The 18,453-nt window shown below is 44.7% G+C and overlaps 1 non-coding gene across 1 annotated transcript; it reads left to right on the plus strand.

Moving 5' to 3' along the window:
• Positions 1 to 2,245: 2,245 nt before the first annotated feature.
• LOC120680370 lies at positions 2,246 to 2,352 on the plus strand. Its single transcript, XR_005677637.1, has one exon. It is a non-coding gene; the product is annotated as a small nucleolar RNA R71 (small nucleolar RNA).
• Positions 2,353 to 18,453: the final 16,101 nt, after the last annotated feature.

The following is an 18,453-nucleotide window of genomic DNA, read 5'->3' on the forward strand; positions in this document are numbered from 1 at the left end:
GTCGGCCGGCCGTGATGAGTGCCACTCGATCCCGCGCCATTCATTCTGCCTTTCCCTCTTTCCCTTTTCTTCGCATGGACTCCAAGTCCTGCGGTTCCTGATGCCCCCTGACCAAGGGAGACAAGGTGGGGCCGACCGGCCTACACTTTGGCCTTTTTTTATATGCAATGTAACAAAATTTGATGCAAAACAAAAATTTAAATTTTGGTTTGAAAAAGTGAACATGCCATGACTCTAGGAAAGAAAGATTATGCAAGGAATTTAAACTATCCTATATGCAAATGCAAGGAATGGATACGTACCATGGTTCTCACGGTGATAGCTCGGGTTTTGAGTCCTGAGCGGGACTCTCCATACCTCGGGTTCTGTTGTCATCACCGGATGAAGTTCCAGACGAAGACACTTTTCTCTGCCATTCCTTCTTGGTGGCGGGTTTCGTTTTGATCGCTTTCGCCTCCGATTCCTCAAATTCTCTATGAAGGATTCGCCGTCTTGCGTTCCTGTAGTTATGCACTCTGATCTCCCTGTTGATTCCTAGTTGTTCCAAGAGCTCGGCAAGGATATCGATGGTGGGTGTTGATGGCTTCTCCTGCTCTTTCTCGGATTTCTTTCGGTTGAATGCTTTGACCTGGGAACATTGTTCTACCTTCGGTCAGAAGGCGAACCTCTCCGTCTGGCCATTGATGTTGAGTTAAATTTCTCCGGCTCCAACATCAATGTGCGCATTTGCGGTACTCAAGAATGGACTTCCCAGAATGAGTGGCGTCTTGGCGTCGACCTCCATATCGAGGACGACGAAGTCAACGGGAATGAAGAAGTTCCGGATTTTAACCGGAATGTTCTCTGCAATTCCCGCAGGGTAACGGACTGTCTGGTCCGCTAGCTGCAAGCACATAGCAATAGGGGCAAGCTCATGATAGTTTAGCACATAGTAGTAGGGGCAAGCTCATGATAGTTTAGTTTATCGTAAACTACCTTGGGCATGACGCTGACGCTTGCTCCCAGATCACACAGAGCGTGTGAGAAATGCTAACTCCCAATTGAACATGTGATTGTGGGGCATCCTGGATCTTTCTTCTTCTCCAGGAGAGGATCGAGTATAGCTGCGCTACACTCCTCTGTGAGTTGTACAACCTCGGTGGTGGGCAGGCTTCTCTTGTTACCAAGTATATCTTTGATGTACTTGGCGTAGGTTGGGACCTGCATAGCGTCAAGAAGTGGTATATTGACATACAACTTCCGTATTACCTCGACGAACTTGCCACATTGCTTGACGGCCACCGGGTTCCTTATTCGTTCCGGAAACGGTAAGGCAGTAGTGTCATGAAACTCCCGTGAAGTTCTAGGGGGTTCCATGGCTTCCTCCTGGGCAGCAGCAGTTGTGTTGGACTCTTCTGCCTCCTCCTGATCTTCGTCTGCAGCAGAGGTATTGCTAGCGGGTACGACTTTCCGCCGAGATCCTGCATCTTTAGGGTATGGTGGTTCTTGCATGGACTTACCCGTCCGTGTAGTTACCGCACTAACACTTTCTTTCGGGGGAACTTCCGGTTGCCCAGGAAGTTTTCCCGAATTATTGTTAGGACAAGATGAGGCTAATTGAGCCACTTGGGTTTCTATCATTTTGTTGAAGCTCAACTGGTTTTTAATAACAGAATTTATGCCCTCTAGTTGTCCAGCCAAAGACTCCAAAATTTTATCATTAGCAAGAAATTTCTTACTAATGTTGTCATTAATTTATTTCTGGCCATAAACTAGGTCCTTTAAAGAAGTCTGAAAGTTGTTATTAAAATTCATACCTTGCTGCTGACTGAAGGGGAGGCTGGGTTTTGAATTCCAATCATGCTGAGGACGGAAGCCTGAGTTGTTGGAGTTCACCCCAACAAAATGAGCTTCCTCCTGAGTGACTGGGCAAGAGTTGCCCATGTGTCCAGTTTCTCTGCACACCTCACATGTCATGCGAGAATCGATAACTTGGTTAGCCTCCTGGTGTGGAGACTCCAGTCTCTTCATGAGAAGGTCCATCTGGCCAGCAAGCATATCGATACTATCGATCTGATGGACTCCCTTGCGGGATTGTTGCTGCCTATCACCTTTCCAACTCTGGTTGGAAGCAATCTTCTCTACCAGCGCTTTTGCTTCAGGTACGCTGAGCGAGAGGAAGAAACCACCTGATGCTACATCGATGTGGTTCTGAGCTGGTGTGTTCAGGCCATTGAAGAAACTCTGAATAATCAGCCATTCCACCATGCCGTGGTGGGGGCATGCTGCAATGTATTCCTGGAATCTCTCCCAAGCTTCCAGAATGGCTTCATCCGGGAGCTATTGAAATCCGGAGATTTTACCTCGGAGAGCATTGGTTTTGTCCACCGGAAAGTACTTCGTCAGGAATGCATTGGAGCAAGCTTCCCATGTGGTGAAGTCTGCTTTGTTGGTGTAAAACCACATCTTCGCCTTGCCTAGCAAGGAGAATGGGAACAGTCAAAGACGGACATTATCCATTGTGGTACCTCCGGGGTTGATGGTGCTGCTCACTTCCAAGAAATTTTGAAGGTGAGAGTTGGCATCCTCCGATACCTTTCCACAGAATGGACTCGCTTGAACCATGTTCACCAATCCCGACTTGAGCTCAAAGCCATCATTGCCTTGGTCATTGTTCAGTCCAGTAGGAATGTGGCTGCTGGACGGGGCCGAGTACTGCCTGAGAGTCTTGGCCATGGGTGGTGCTGAGACTGACAAACGAGGATTCCAAGTGGGTTTCTTCTGGGGTGGGACGACGCGGCATCTCACAATTCGCCCAATTCTCTGAGGATTCAGATCGAAGTTGGATGGTAGATCAAAACTAATTATGCACTGCTCTGCATCGAATAAACAAGAGAGAGAGCAATGGTAAGCCTGCTAAAATTAGCGGTGATAAAATAGTAAGGTTTTCCACTCAATTATACGATAACTTTAGGCAATTGCTTCCCCGGCAACGGCGCCAGAAATGCTTGTTGGTGTCTCTTATGCTCAATCTGAATAGGTATTCTGCAAGCGCACAGAATTCACCGGTGTAGCACTTCCAGGGTATCGTGAAAATCCTCAGGGAAGCACTATGGTAAAGTGTATCGTAAATTATAGTGACAACCTTTATTGAAATTACCGACCGACTAATTCAGCAGGGGTAAGCCAGATAACTGATAAGATAAGTGGCCAAGCTATGACCGTGCGACACACAGGAGATTCTATACCTTATAGAGGTAGCAGCGGGAGGACAACGAGCGAGAAAGGACTCTTGAAATACTTCTAAACTACTGAGCTAGCCTCTCTAGAACTAATCTAAGCTTCTAACTTGATGTCGGAACCAGGAGCTTACTTCGGCGGCCTAAGCGAAGGGCGCAGACAGGGGTGAGAAGGGGCACAACATACTTTTGGCAATCCTACTATGAAAACACCCGAACGTGGTGGACTACGAGAGACGCACAAGGTTGTCACCACTTGCCGCCTACCATTGCGGTACCATGGGGTGGAACACACTTTGTAGCTAGTACTGAGTCAGACACCACGTCTGCTCTCGGTACTAGGATTTCTCTTGAGGCCTTCAAGAGAAATCCCCCTCAACCTAGTGAACTAACTTGAGTTACACTAGTACGGGTGAGAAAACCCGTAAGACTAACTCCGACAAGCAAGGAAGGGAACTTAAATTGAACTAGAGGTAAAACTTACTCCCGCAGACAAGTACAAGTACTTGGGAAGATAAAACTTATGGAAAGTAAAGCTGACTCAAGTAAATAAAGAAGATAACTTATATTGAAAATAGTCAAAGGAAATGATACAAGAGCTTTACCGAGCTCAGATGATGACTCCGGATCCCCGAGACAAGCTCGACTCGACTCTAACTCCCAACTACTAACCTACTCTAGACTTGAGAAGAGAGAATTGCTCCTTTGAGTGTGTGTTTACAAGTGAAGGGGAGAGTGGTATTTATAGGCTTCCAAGGTCGGTAGAAGGCCGGTAATTCCGTTGGCGCCAGGTGCACGCAACTGTAGAGGTGGTGCTTAACTTCCACGCGAAGCCAGGAGCCGAGAGGCTGCAAGGTGGGACTGAGCGGCCCAACCTAGGCTGGTTGGCCTAGGATTGTGCCACCTGGCCACCGACCTTCTGTGGATCGCTTCTGATCCCTCCTGGATGTCGGTACTTCGGGTATCTTCCCCATATTCTGGTATCTTAGGCCGGGCGGCCTGGTCCCGGGGCCTCTCAGCCCTCCATTTCACCGACATTGCACATCAATGCTCCACATTGCCTCTGGACTGGGTGCTTTCCTCATTTGATGCACTTGGCACTGGCAGGTGGGATTTTGGGTTGATCCTTGTGCCTTCTGGGTCCACCGATAGGATATGAAATGTTCTCCTTGTTCTAGAACCTTATGAACATGTCACATTGCTCCAGTAAAATTATTGGACCCATGTATGTGGAGGTGTCAGGCCGGTCGGCACGGAATGTGCCGGGCGGCCGGGATTTTCTCTAATTTCGACCATCTTTGGACATTGGATTCCTGCAAATACAACTCATCCAAAACTTGTGCAACTTATTAGAATTAAATAAAATATACATGGAACATAGTGCAAAACTCAATTTATTCCCGAGAAGTTGATGGTCAAAACATGAGATAATGGTCGTCAACACTCACTAGATGCACAATGGACAAGGCTACACAATCCAAATCCAAGAGCTCAAACTTACTTAGCTACACAAACTAAGCACGACAACTAATTATGCTACACAAGCTAACTAATCACTAGAGCGACTACACAAGCACAAGATATATATGAATGTAAATACAAAGCTTGTGATTTGGAGAATGCAAACCACCGAGAAGAGTAGACACATTTGACACGGTGATTTTTATCCCGAGGTTCACTTGGTTGCCATCAATCTAATCCCCGTTGAGACAAGCTCCAAGGTTGCCACCGATCCTTTTGCTAGTGGTGACTCTCAAGTCACACTCTCCCACATGGAGTGCTCACACCGAGCTCTAGCACATGATCCGGCCGGACCACTTGTTGCTCTTCGCGTCTCGCTCAACTAGAGTTGCTCTTCGCGACTCCCGCTGGGTGAGCACAATACCGCTCACAATCACTTCTCCGGAGAACCGCACAGTCTTCTTACGGGCTTCACAATGGAGACACACCACCAAGCCATCTAAGAGGTGGTAACCTCCAAGAGTAACAAGCACCACCGGCTTGCAACTCGATCACCTAGTTCCAACCCCTTGCAATCTCTCAATGCAACGCACTAGAATCGCTCTCTCACTTAGCGGATATGATTTGCTCTAAACACAAGTAAGTTGGAGGGCTCTCAAGCACTCTCACACAAGGACACCAAGTCCCTAAGGTGCTCAACCTCTCAAATGGCCGGCCACCACCTCTATTTATAGAGGGAAGTCCCAAACTAGCTGTTACACTCAAATCTCGTGAAAACAGAGTTTTTGCGGACTGTCGACCCCACAGGGCCCGGATGGTCCACCATTTCAAATCCAACGGCTATATCCTTAATAAATGCTTCTCGGAGTCGACCGTTACAGCTCGGGCGGACGGTCCGCCTCACAAATGGCGAATGGTCCGCAGTTTATTTGGACACCCAATACAGAAAGAACAAGTTTCTGCGCCCGTTTCAGGTTTTAAAGGCGGACCATCCGCCCCCAGGGGCCAGACGGTCCGCAGTTCACTTTGGACCACCATCCAAAGCCAAGAACGGTTCTGTTTGAGCTCAAACGAGACAACGGTGGACCGTCTGCCCCCCAGAAGCGGACCATCCGCAGGTACATTTCCAGCAGAAACGAACCTCGGTAAAACGCTCATAACTCTTAACTTCGATGGCCAAATTAGGTAATCTTAGACTCTATGGAAAGCTTATTCAGATCACTACACAACCCAACTGAATAAAGAATCCAAAACACAATGGATCAAACCAGAATTCCATTCCAAGATCCAACCTAGTGTCCGGAGAACACCAAAATGCCTTCTTGCTTCCCCAAGTTGATCAACATCAACTCCAACACCTTCTCCTTTGCAAATGTGCCAACAACACCAAGTGAAAAACACCATGTGAATGTGTGTTAGAATTTTCACAAACATTTTCAAAGGATTTTTACTTGATCTCACCACACCACTCGATCCTAGAAACATCGCAATTTTAGATCGCTCAAGTGGCACGAGATGACCGATATGCAAACAAGTTTGCCCCTCTTGATAGTACGGCCATCTATCCTAAATCCGGTCAAGCACTTCTCTACTCAACCTTAGACCGGTGAAATGAAATGCCCTAGGTTATACCTTTGCCTTGCGCATTTCCATTTCATCTCCATTCATCAACTCCATCCTCCAAGTGTCGATGCAACCAATGCACCAACACAATCATGAATGATATGATATAATCCATATTATCACATGACCTCTTTGGTCCATCGATCTTGACCTTGCCCGCTCTTCACCGTTGCCTCGGTCCATCGGCGCCAAGTCTTGCCCAAGCTTCACCGCCTTGCGGTCCATCGCTTCAAAGCCTTGACTTGCCCTTCTCCATTGCAACCAGTCCATCAAGCCAAGCCTTGTCTTGATCTTCACCACCTTGGTCACATGACTTCATGTCATGACTCATATGCAATGAGCTCCTTCTCATGTGGACTAATCCCATGTGTATATCTCCATACAACAATATTAGTCCACCTAATGTTGTCACTCAATTACCAAAACCAAACAAGGACCTTTCACCCCCGGTCTCAGCTCCGAGGCAAGCCGCGCCTGGAAACGGCTGCCAAAAGTAACAGACATTCTTCTCCCTTCTTCTAATAGCACGGTATTTAGTCAAGGAAGGTGTTGCCCAAAAATTCAAAAAAAAGGGAAAAGATGAGGGATGATTCTCAACTTGATTGCTTGGAGTTGTGGTTATATATAGGAGGTAAGTTGGTGCTAACCCTATGTCCTTTTGAATGTATTGCATAGTTTTATGGTTCAAATAGAATTCCCTTGTCTCTAGATAGATACGGATCTTCAAAGGTGTGGTTTGCCATTTGGAGCTCAATTTACCTTAAACTTTTCGGATGAGGTCAGGTTATTTAAGTAGGAGAACAACATTTTCTAATCATTTGGATCCAATTTTGATGTTTTAGCATCATTCATTGATGATGAATTTTCTAGATCCACGAAGAAGAGAGAAGAAGATTCAAACTTTTTTTCTATATTTACACATGTATGATACTTTTTTTCCCAATATTTAGTAGGACAAGAATAAGTTAGATTTTGATATTTTTAATATGTACAAGTTAGATTGAGTTTTTGTCAATATCTACACATACATGTGTACTTATATATCCTATTTGTTTACAAAATTATTAAAGTTGTGATGTTAATCCATTTAATTTAATTTCTATTGTTTAGAGATGGATATGACTTGGATGTAAAAAATATGAAGGACGAACATCTATTTCTGTGGAGAACTTAATAAATTCATTCAAGTTGAGGAAAACTATGCAATAATTGAGAAGATAAATAAATATATTGTTCCTGCAAAACCTGCAAGAACATTAGAGTATTCAGTGCAACAACTAGAATCAAATCGCATGTGATGGTTGGAGGTTCCATTGAGGACTACATGATCTAGACATATCATGGTGAGGCACCCCCACCCATAGAGATTCGTACGAATCCGCTCAATGAAATCATAGAAGATGCCGAGTTTGGTAAAATGTTTGCTCAATGAAATCATAGAAGATATCAAGTTTGGTAAAATATTTGATTCTTATGATGATTTAGAGGAGGGAGATGGCGATGATGATGGTGGGGGTTGGGGTGGCGATGATGGTAGTGGTGACAATGGAGGTGATGATAGTAGTGCCAATGAATTTGATGACAATGATTTCCTAAGCTAGTTGTTATGTCACACCAAGGTGGGACTAGTGTTTGCAATGCAAAGGGCTTAGCAAACTTCGAAACGGGAAAAAAATCCTAGAGGAAAATGTATACGAGCGTTCAAAGGAATGTTCAAAACACTGAACCATGCTTCGTATCATGCTTGAGCTATTGATTATAAAGGCTAAACACACTTTGTTTCATGATATTTTTAAATGATCTACATTGTATCTTGACTTGATGGTCTCTAAATCTAAATTTGTGCCCGCCAACAAATATTGAGCAAAGAAGGTTGTCAATCCACTCATGATGGGTGTGGAAAGACTTCGTGCATATCCAAATCATTATATTGAATTTGTGCATGTCCAAACCATTATATTTTGTACCATCATAAAACTTTCAAAGACTTGGACAATTATATGCACTACAAGTGGGTAAAAAATAATGTTTGTTATTGTGGTGACAACAATTAAGGTCCAACTGATGGGAATAAAAAGAAGAAGGGTGCATGGAACAGTGTTGCCTTTGTTGAGTCAGAAGATATTGCTTTATACATTTGTGCGAAGTAGATTAGATTCCTATCTTGATTATGTAATACCTCCCAGTTGCCGATCGTCTGAGGCGTTTCTTCTCCAACCGAAAGGATCCTAAACTGATGCGATGGTGGGATTCAGATAAGCTCAAGAATGGCAACATAAAGCATCAACATTCAGCTGATGCTCACTAGTGGAAGAGGTTCGATAAGCGGTCCTTGGAATTTGGAAAGGATCCATTCAATGAAAGAATGGCAAATAATCTTGATGATGTATAACCTACCTACATGGTTGTGCTAGAATAGAAAATAGCTAAATAGAAAGTACTCTATTTTAGTCTAGGTTAAAGATTATGTCAAATGTATCTCATGTTGTAGTCATGAACTGATGCTAATTTTTGGGCAGTAGTTACATACTGTAAAGATGAGCTCTGTGTAAAAATTGTAGACCCAGAAATTAATTGAAGCTATAGTTTTACTTAGATCATGTTCTAGGTTAGGATTAAATGCTATATTTTAGTTCTGTATGTTATACTGAATATTTTTGGATGATATTTTGTCAGTACACTTTATATGCAAGAATAACAGTAGTGTAAAAATTTGGGACCCATTACAACTATTTAACGAAGGTTATGATTTTAGTCATGAATAATGGTACTCTTCTATGTTAAATAGCTATAATACTTGGAAAACTATGAAACTGGTATCAGATGGTAATATGTGTAATTGAACATGCTAGCAAAGTTTGAGAACCAGAAGCTCCCTCTAACTATGTGAAACTTTGATTCTTGCTAGATCTAGTGTAGCACTTCACATATTATTTTTGGATGATTTACTACAGTACCTTGCATGAAACTTTTTCCATGATTTTTTTTGTGCAACAACTTTTTTTCATGATCTAGGAGTACTAAAAGAACCTCAATGCTCAAGTTTGAATATTTTTGGAACTGTCTAGATATATATATGATTTAATCCATATGAGATGGCAATATATCATGGTAAATAGTTGTGGTATCTAGAAAATTCTGAAATTTTTACCAGAACTTAATCTTGAGTAGATGAACCTTCCTGAATACTTGAACAGAGATATTAGTAGCTCATGTTATTACTATATCTGGCTTGTTTATTTTCTTTTGGTAGTGTTACTATGTATTTAGCTGTGAAACTTGTGCATAACCATGATAGATGTATATAGATGCTACACAAAAAGTTTGGGATTTATTGCTTAACAGAATCTAGCTCGAATAATTATGCATATGCTAAGTGAAGTAAATGTAATACTAAATATCCTGTTGGACAAAAATGCTGATATTTTTACTGATGTATGTTCATGCTTAGGATAAGCTCTAGCAAAACTTTGAGACTCAGAAATACCCTGGAAGTATCTGTAGAATTTAATGTTCCTAACTAGGACTTAATTTGGATAAATCATTGCTCCTGGTACTTGCTTAAGAAAAATATGAAAATTCACAGAAATCTTTTCAACATATCAGAAACACTCAGTAAGAGTTTGAACACCAGAACTTGTATACTTTGCTCTGTACAAATGAAGCTTTGCTTATACTAGAAAATGTTCAATTTATTTTTCACGGCCAAACTGCTCAATGAAATTAGCTACAAATTTTACTGTGAATTTTTTTTGAAGTATATGCATTGTGTAAAAATTTGAGCACCTGAGCACCAGCACTTGCTTACTCTTGGCTAGATAAATAAAACTTGACTAATATAGGAGTATTTTTAATTTTTTGCTATGCCTTGTAAGTGGCACAATAAAACCTGAAACTTTTACAGTAGACTCAACACCAGATTAGGATTACCCAGTAAAATTTTGAGAAATAATACTTGCATGGTTAATTATGTATAAATAGAACTTGATTCTAGCGGTGGCTGTTTATTCTATTTTCCATGTTTAAATTGCTGCACCAAATGAGCTAAGATCTATACAGTAAGCACTTTATTTAGAGAAGTACCTTGTATGTATTCACATTGTTTTTCTAATATTAACTAGTATAAATACATTTTCTGCACATTGATAAAATGGAAAAACAGGAAGCCCTTGCTTTATGAGTTAAGTAAAGTACATTACTACTCTATAAACGATTGCCCAAGAATATGTAAATAAGAAACTTCATAACTAAAACTTGTATTTGATTGGATTACAACTTTATAGTGAAATCTCTAAATTAAATGGACTCTAAACACAATTCATGTATATGCATCTCGTGTAGACGCTATGAGCCTCATCGACGGAACGAACGAATTGGTGCCGGAGTCCGAGAATGAATTATGTGAAGCTCAAGCTAGTCTAACTAAAGTTGCTGAAGACGCGAACCAATGTTCGAAAGAGCCCAAGGCTAAATTTGCTTAGGAAGGCTAGCTCTGGTACATTTAAATTCCTACTATTTTGCATATATGCAATCTATGTTGTAATTTATTTATCTGCGCATTTAAGTTTCCAGGAGTTGGATGTAACCTTAGATGCATGATCCTAGGTTCCCATGTATTGATTACCTATGGTTAAGCTCGACTAGATGCGCTGCTAATTAGGGTCGGTAAAAGTCGAGTGGTTTCCTATCGCTCGTGAGACAATAGGTTCTGACTGATTTACTACATACTACAACTATAAGGTCTACGGGCGGGGTTAGGGTACTATGTTTCTGGATGAGGCCCCGTCTGTTTAGTGAAAAGATGCTAAGGCCGCAGTGTGTGGTAGCTTTGTTAAGCTTTTGGAAGTACTAGCCACATGCCGAGAAATATGGTTATCAGTAAGCTTAAGTACCTGATTGGACCTGTGGGTGGACTTTACTTTCACCCTCTTTGAACATTGTTCTCATTCGGCCAACATGTGAGTGCAGAGCAGCCGTACTCTGTAGTCGAGGGGGGTGACCCTGATCCATGGACCGGAAAGAATGGGGAAAAGTCGTGTGGGTGACTTCGTTCCCCATGCATGTGTGTTAGGTTTGTCTTTCAAGGTAAGAAACTCGATTCGAATCGTCCGCTTCTCACGGTTTGGGACTTCTTAACACTTTTGCCACTTTTGACGCTTGTTAGCGACCAATTTCAAGCGTCAATTTGATCAGAAATATTTTATATGCATATTTGTCCTAAATAAAGCTTAAACTCACTATGCTCTTAGAAATTACACAATGTTGGAAAAAGAGCTAAAATGCAGGTTGTGAGTGCCTTATGATCCACGGGAAAGTCGTCGACCAATCAGAGCACAGAATTCAAGCTCACGTGGATCAAAGGGCCCACATGCAGCACCAAACCGACATACAAAGGGTCCAGGCATGTGGAACAAACATTGGGGGGCACGTGTCAAGCCACAGGAGGAAGTTGGAGGCGGTGGGGCCCACCTGGCAGTCGGCCGACCACCATGGTCGACTGAGTGGGCCCAGGCACCACCGACCTTCCCCCTTGACAGGAAGCTTCCTCCCGCCTTCCTTAAGTCGGTTTTGGGTGCCAGGTGTGCTATTTCACGGCTGAAAGGCTATCTTTGGCACCCTCTTGCTCTCTCTATAAATATGAAGGGGGGGGTAAGAATGAGGACAAGCACAAGTTGAAGCTCTAGCTCCATTTCTCTCTTGAGTAGTTCTAGGCTAGTGGAGTTTAGGTGAAGTAGTTGTCGGGTCACCGGACGTGCTTCGTAGAATAGGTATGGGTTCGCTACTAGTTCTCTTTTGTAATGTTCGGTCGTATGCAATAGACTTATCTTACAGTTATTTATATTTGCATGATTTATGCCCTGCGGTGTCAGACATAGAATTCATGATTAGTTTGTTTTGCTACTATATGCTTTGCCTGGTTAGAGACTTAGTTCTAGTTAACTTTTACATGCTCAAGTATTCGTATTTTTGCTCTAGTATGATATCTGTCCATCCGAAGGTGGAGACTCCATGCGGGATACTAGAGTATCGCTTACTAGTATAGACATGGTGTCTGGGTTAGATAAGTGTTGCTGGACGTCGCCCTTTCCCACGGTTTGTAGAGGTACCCTGTAGGTGGTGATGACAGCCCTGTTTAGTGCCATCGTAATCCTCCACGTTCGGTTAGATGAGTAGGAGGGTTATAAAATGTTGTGATGGTTTGATAGTCATATTTGTCAGCCATTTGCACAGTTCTCCCTTGTATTAGGAATAACTAGATAGAGGCGAACCATAATTTGTGCAAAGTATAAAGTACTAGCAAACTGTATAGATGCTTTAAGAACATTAGAGAGACCTGACTAACTATCTTCTACCTCGCTTCCTGCCTCTTTTTACTTTTATCAGAGCTGAGTTTGCTTGTGTTTCACACTATTTTCATCCATATGTATCTTACCTCTATTTATGCATTTAAATATTCCATTGAGATTAGTTCATTCTGCTTATCTACACAATTTAGTCGCCGCTTTTCCTGCGAAAATATAAATGACACCCCAAAATACTCACGGGGTAAAATGCTACATCGGTGATTACCGATGCCAGGCATTTTTTATTCCGTTATAGGAACCAGGCTAAACGACCCTGTATCTGAAGTAGCAGTTACGAAATACCAATAGACACATAGAGTAACAAGTGGAACATGATGATGATAAATACTGATGGATGATTAATGTTTTCCCACCATGATTGTTTAGAGATAGTTTCTCACCTATAATGGTTAATATAACTAGAATATGTGTCGGTACCCTGCAACTGGGGTACCCACTCCTACTATGCCAAGACTCGCATAGTTATCCGTAACTACGCCCTAAGGAGCTGAGCAGCTAGAACCCTGGGGTCCGACTCCATCTCACCGGACCAACGGTCCCGGACCCGCTTCCCGCTCGGGGACGGGTCCGGTGTCACCACGTGTCATAGAGGTGGAAATGCTCAGTACCTGTGGCCGCGGACCCGGACCCCCGCAGGTGGGTCCGGGACCTCCACGTGCCATCCGGACTCCCGCAGATGGGTCCGGGACCTCCACGTGCCTATCCGGACCCCCGTGAGCTCTCGGCTCGGCTAGCTGATCGGGAGGGGTCCGGAGCCGCCACGTGTCACGCAGACGCGGGCGCGGGTGCAAGCCTTCCGCTGGAAGCTCCCTCACCCACCCGCATTAAGTGCGAGTGGTTGAGGCAGGCTCTGCTACCTCTGGGCATGGGGCAGCTTTTGTCAGTCCACACTGTGGATCGCCAGTTACCGAGGTGGCTCGTCAGTTACCAAGACAAGCATTAAAGACTCAGCGCCGTGCGCATGGGCGACGAGTCATGATGACCAGCTACTGACTGGAGCAACAGTGCACGCTGCTACAGTGGACTGAGTCAGTAGTTCGGCGCTTCATCATGACCTCGACGCGCGGCTGCAGAGGCTAGACTCTACTCTGACAGGACAGCTCAAGACCATCCCTGGTCAGAAGCTACGCACGAAAGTCGACGACAAGATCTCCGGATATGAGGCATTGAAGGCCAAAGTGTAGTTTATAATACATCGCCGGGTCCACATGTCGGGGCCCCGCTCAGTGTACGTGCTCCCCTTGGACATATAAAAGGGAGAGCACGCCCGCTAGAACACAGATCCTCAGACTCTCTCGAGACTCAGCTGAGGATACACACAAGCTCACCCAGACTCAAGCAATACAGCACACAGTGGACGTAGGGTATTACGCTCCGGCGGCCCGAACCACTCTAAACCGACTGTGTTCATCGTGTTCTTCCAGGAGATCGAACTAGGCCTAGCTAACCCCCGAGTACTCACCCTCTGGCCTTAGGGGGGTGCATTCCGCCACCCGGCTGTGGTTTACCACACCACGACATTTGGCGCGCCAGGTAGGGGGGCTTTAGCTAGTTTTAGCTCATCTCTTGCCCATCTCCATGGCTCGGGTGGTTGAGCACTCCCACCACGACGATGACGTGGAGATGACGGAGGGTGTGGCGTCATCCGCGCCAAACGCCTCTCGCCTTCCTGCGCCAGGGGCAACCGTGCCCGTGGAGCAGCCGCCGTCGGCAGCGGCGCGCGCTGCACGTCGGCAAGAGTCAGGGCGCCCGTCAAGGGCCCCCTCACAAGCTGCGAGCGGCGGAGCGACAAATCCCAGCTCGCAGCATACCTCACTCATGTGAGGAAGCCCGCTCTGGCGGAAAGCCGACTCCGGTCGCACCAAGCCCGCTCCGGCGGAAAGCCGACTCTGGTCGCACCAAAGCCGCTCCGGCGGAAAGCCGACTCCGGTCACACCAAGCCCGCTTTGGCGGAAAGCCCACTCCGGTCGCACTAAGCCGACTCTGGTGGCTCTCTCCGGCGGAAAGCCGACTCCGGTCGCACCCCTGACTCTACATCTCTGTAAGTCTTACCTTTAGAGGCCCAGCAGGGAATAAAGCCTTTTCCTTTGTAACTAGGTAGTACTTCCGTGTGGTCCAGTTCGGTGAGCCTCCCCCGTGGAGGGGTCCGGACCTCTGCGAACCAGGTTCAGGGAAGCGTACTCACCTTCCGGGGAGGTCCGGAGCCGTATAGCTGCTTAGCTTGGTTCCGTACCCTAAGCCTGCATGCTCTACCTCCCTAGGGCGAGTACCGTAGTACCTAAGACTGGGGGTCCAGAGGTCCGGATATCTCCGGCCTCATAAACCCGTGTTCTGGCTTACATCGCACATATCATGTACATCTAGTTATAAAGGAAAAGTTTATTCTCAGTTCGCCTCTAAGGATGTTACATTCCAATTTCAATCTACGTATTCTGTTTGCGCTAACCCCCACGTGGCTTCTTACTCTTGTGCAGTGATTGTGGTCCGAATTGAGTTGGCTAGTTAGTGACTTAGCTCGAGACCCCTCATAGAAGAGAGGGGTTCGGACCCCTGGGAACCTGCAGGTTCAGGGAAGCGCACTCATTCTCCGGGGAGGTCCGGAGCCGTGTAGCCGCTTAGCCTGGTTCCGTACCCTAAGCCTGCACGCACCACCTCCTGTGAATGAGTGCCGTAGTACCTAGGACTGGGAACCTGGAGGTCCGGACTTTCTCTTAACCTAAAGGCTGGCCCCTTGAGCTCCGTTCACTGAACCTAGCTGTCTATCTCAAAGGATTGCAGCCAACAGGATTTGGGACCCGTGGGCACGCTACTAAGCATCTACCTTGAGTCATGTGCAGGTCTAAACGTGATGATGCAGCAGGTGACCCAAAGGATGGACGACGCAGGACAAGACCCTTGCGGCGCGCACCGCTTGGCGCCAGAAGCAGCCAAGTTGCTCACAGTAGTGGCCTCACCTGCGGGTTCGTTGCCTCTCCCGAGGCGGGCCCGGGGGCCTCTGTCGGTTTCCCTGCAACTGGGGTACCCACTCCTACTGTGCCAAGACTCGCGTAGTTATCCGTAACTACGCCCTAAGGAGCTGAGCAGCTGGACCCCTGGGGTCCGACTCCATCTCACCGGACCAACGGTCCCGGACCCGCTTCCCGCTCGGGGACGGGTCCGGTGTCACCACGTGTCCTAGAGGTGGAAATGCTCAGTACCTGTGGCCGCGGACCCGGACCCCCGCAGGTGGGTCCGGGACATCCACGTGCCATCCGGACTCCCGCAGATGGGTCCGGGACCTCCACGTGCCTATCCGGACCCCCGTGAGCTCTCGGCTCAGCTAGCTGATCGGGAGGGGTCCGGAACCGCCACGTGTCACGTAGACGCGGGCGCAAGCCTTCCGCTGGAAGCTCCCTCACCCACCCACATTAAGTGCGAGTGGTTGAGGCAGGCTCTGCTGCCTCTGGGAATGGGGCAGCTTTTGTCAGTCCACACTGTGGATCGCTAGTTACCGAGGCAGCTCGTCAGTTACCAAGACAAGCATTAAAGACTCAGCGCCGTGCGCATGGGCGATGAGTCATGATGACCAGCTACTGACTGGAGCAACAGTGCACGCTGCTACAGTGGACTGAGTCAGTACTTCGGCGTTTCATCATGACCTCGACGCGCGGCTGCAGAGGCTAGACTCTACTCTGACAGGACAGCTCAAGACCATCCCTGGTCAGAAGCTACGCACGGAAGCCGACTGACAAGATCTCCGGATATGAGGCATTGAAGGCCAAAGTGTAGTTTATAATACATCGCCGGGTCCATATGTCGGGGACCCCGCTCAGTGTACGTGCTCCCCTTGGACATATAAAAGGGAGAGCACGCCCGCTAGAACACAGATCCTCAGACTCTCTCGAGACTCAGCTGAGGATACACACAAGCTCACCTAGACTCAAGCAATACAGCACATAGTGGACGTAGGGTATTACGCTCCGGCGGCCTGAACCACTCTAAACTGACTGTGTTCATCGTGTTCTTCCAGGAGATCGAACTAGGCCTAGCTAACCCTCGAGTACTCACCCTCTGGGCTTAGGCGGGTGCATTCCGTCACCCGGCTGTGGTTTACCACACCACGACAATATGGAAAAAGCAAAAATCTGAAATTAAGGAGCCACTTTTAGTTACTTTTCGTTAAAACAAATCTCTCAAGCCAAAAATTCTTGCATTTATAGATAAATGGACTAAGTATATACAATAGTCAGGTAAGCCTTACTAAGTACTAATATATTCAGCCTTACTTGTGGTTTTATTTTTAGGTGGTACGTTTGAATGCTTGGTTGTTAGTTTATGGTTGGTCGGTGGATTGGGTGTGTCCCTAGCGAATGGAGATAATGATTAATGATGTCATGTACGGGTTTCATCATGATGTCGTGTATCGTCACTAGACTATTGTTTATTTTCCGCTACAATTTAAGCTCCGATGTACTTTGTTTATAAAGCAAAATTTGATTTGTAATAATAATTCAGTTTTCAGTCTCTGTGATGTAATCATTTGTAATAATTTGTGGAATGTAGTAATCTCTGGTCCCGCCTTCGTGCGAGTTGTAAAGCAATGCTTTGGGTTCGATCGAAGTTCAAGTGATTTAATCGAGATTTTAACTGACTGAACTGTCGGATTACTCCATTTAAAGTGTGTGTTAACTATTGTTGCCTATATGGTGATGGTTAGCGCACTTAAACCGGATTAATTGAGATGGTTCTGCCACAGTCACCCGTAAAGATGGAATCGGATCGGATACGCATGGAATCAGATCCGGATAGCATTTTTTACCACATTTTAATTCGGATTCAGATATTGTCAGATACGATGCAAAGCGAATGTCTCGAATTCGAATACGGATTCGGATATTTACTTGATTTGAAACATAGTTATATTCGTTTGTTTTATTCATTATAAACATATTTCGAAAGTATCACTAAGTCATTATACAATAAGGATTAAAGTATGTAATTGTTGTAGTTAAGTAAAAGACATCTCATCAAAACATATTTATCCATAAATATTTAAATAGTTAATAATATAAAGATATAAAATGCAAATGAATAAATATTTTAATGGAAATATCAATAGTTATAAAGAATAAATGGAACAAAGTATATTTATAATTTTATCAATAAGTGGATAAACCAAAGTAAATTAAAATCAATATGATTATCCATATCAAAATATAGTTAATTAAATTAACTTAATTTTATATATCATTAGTAATATTAAGCCTAGTAGCACATGTCATTTATTCATGATCACTCTTAAATAGTTCCACTAAATACATTATTATTAATACTAAAACTAATATATCACTAGTCATTAGTTATATATATAATTTTTTAATAATTTTCTATGTGCTCATTCTTATTCGAATACAGATGTTGCGGATATTGTCGAATACGGATGTGGAATCGGATAGAGAAAAATGAGAAAAAACGAATTCGGATATATCCACTTTAGTACCAAATTACTATCGGATACGGATATCCATATTAGGTGCAGATACGGATACGGATGCAAAAAATTCGGATAACCATTTCGACATTCCCACCCTTAGTCACCCGCCCCTTGTGAAGATAGAATTTATATATACTAGGATCATGCCTGTGCGTTGCTACGGACAGAAAATAATTCTACCGGTGCACAAAAATAGATATCCCAAAATATTGAAATTTATGTAACCACATTGTATAGAGTATAAAATATATCACAAATAGTCCATTTAAAATGTATGACTAAATATGCCAGAAACCACTGATGGAAAACACTG

The sequence above is a fragment of the Panicum virgatum genome, chromosome 6N (genome assembly GCF_016808335.1).
Source record: "Panicum virgatum strain AP13 chromosome 6N, P.virgatum_v5, whole genome shotgun sequence".
In the NCBI taxonomy this organism is placed as follows: Eukaryota; Viridiplantae; Streptophyta; class Magnoliopsida; order Poales; family Poaceae; genus Panicum; species Panicum virgatum.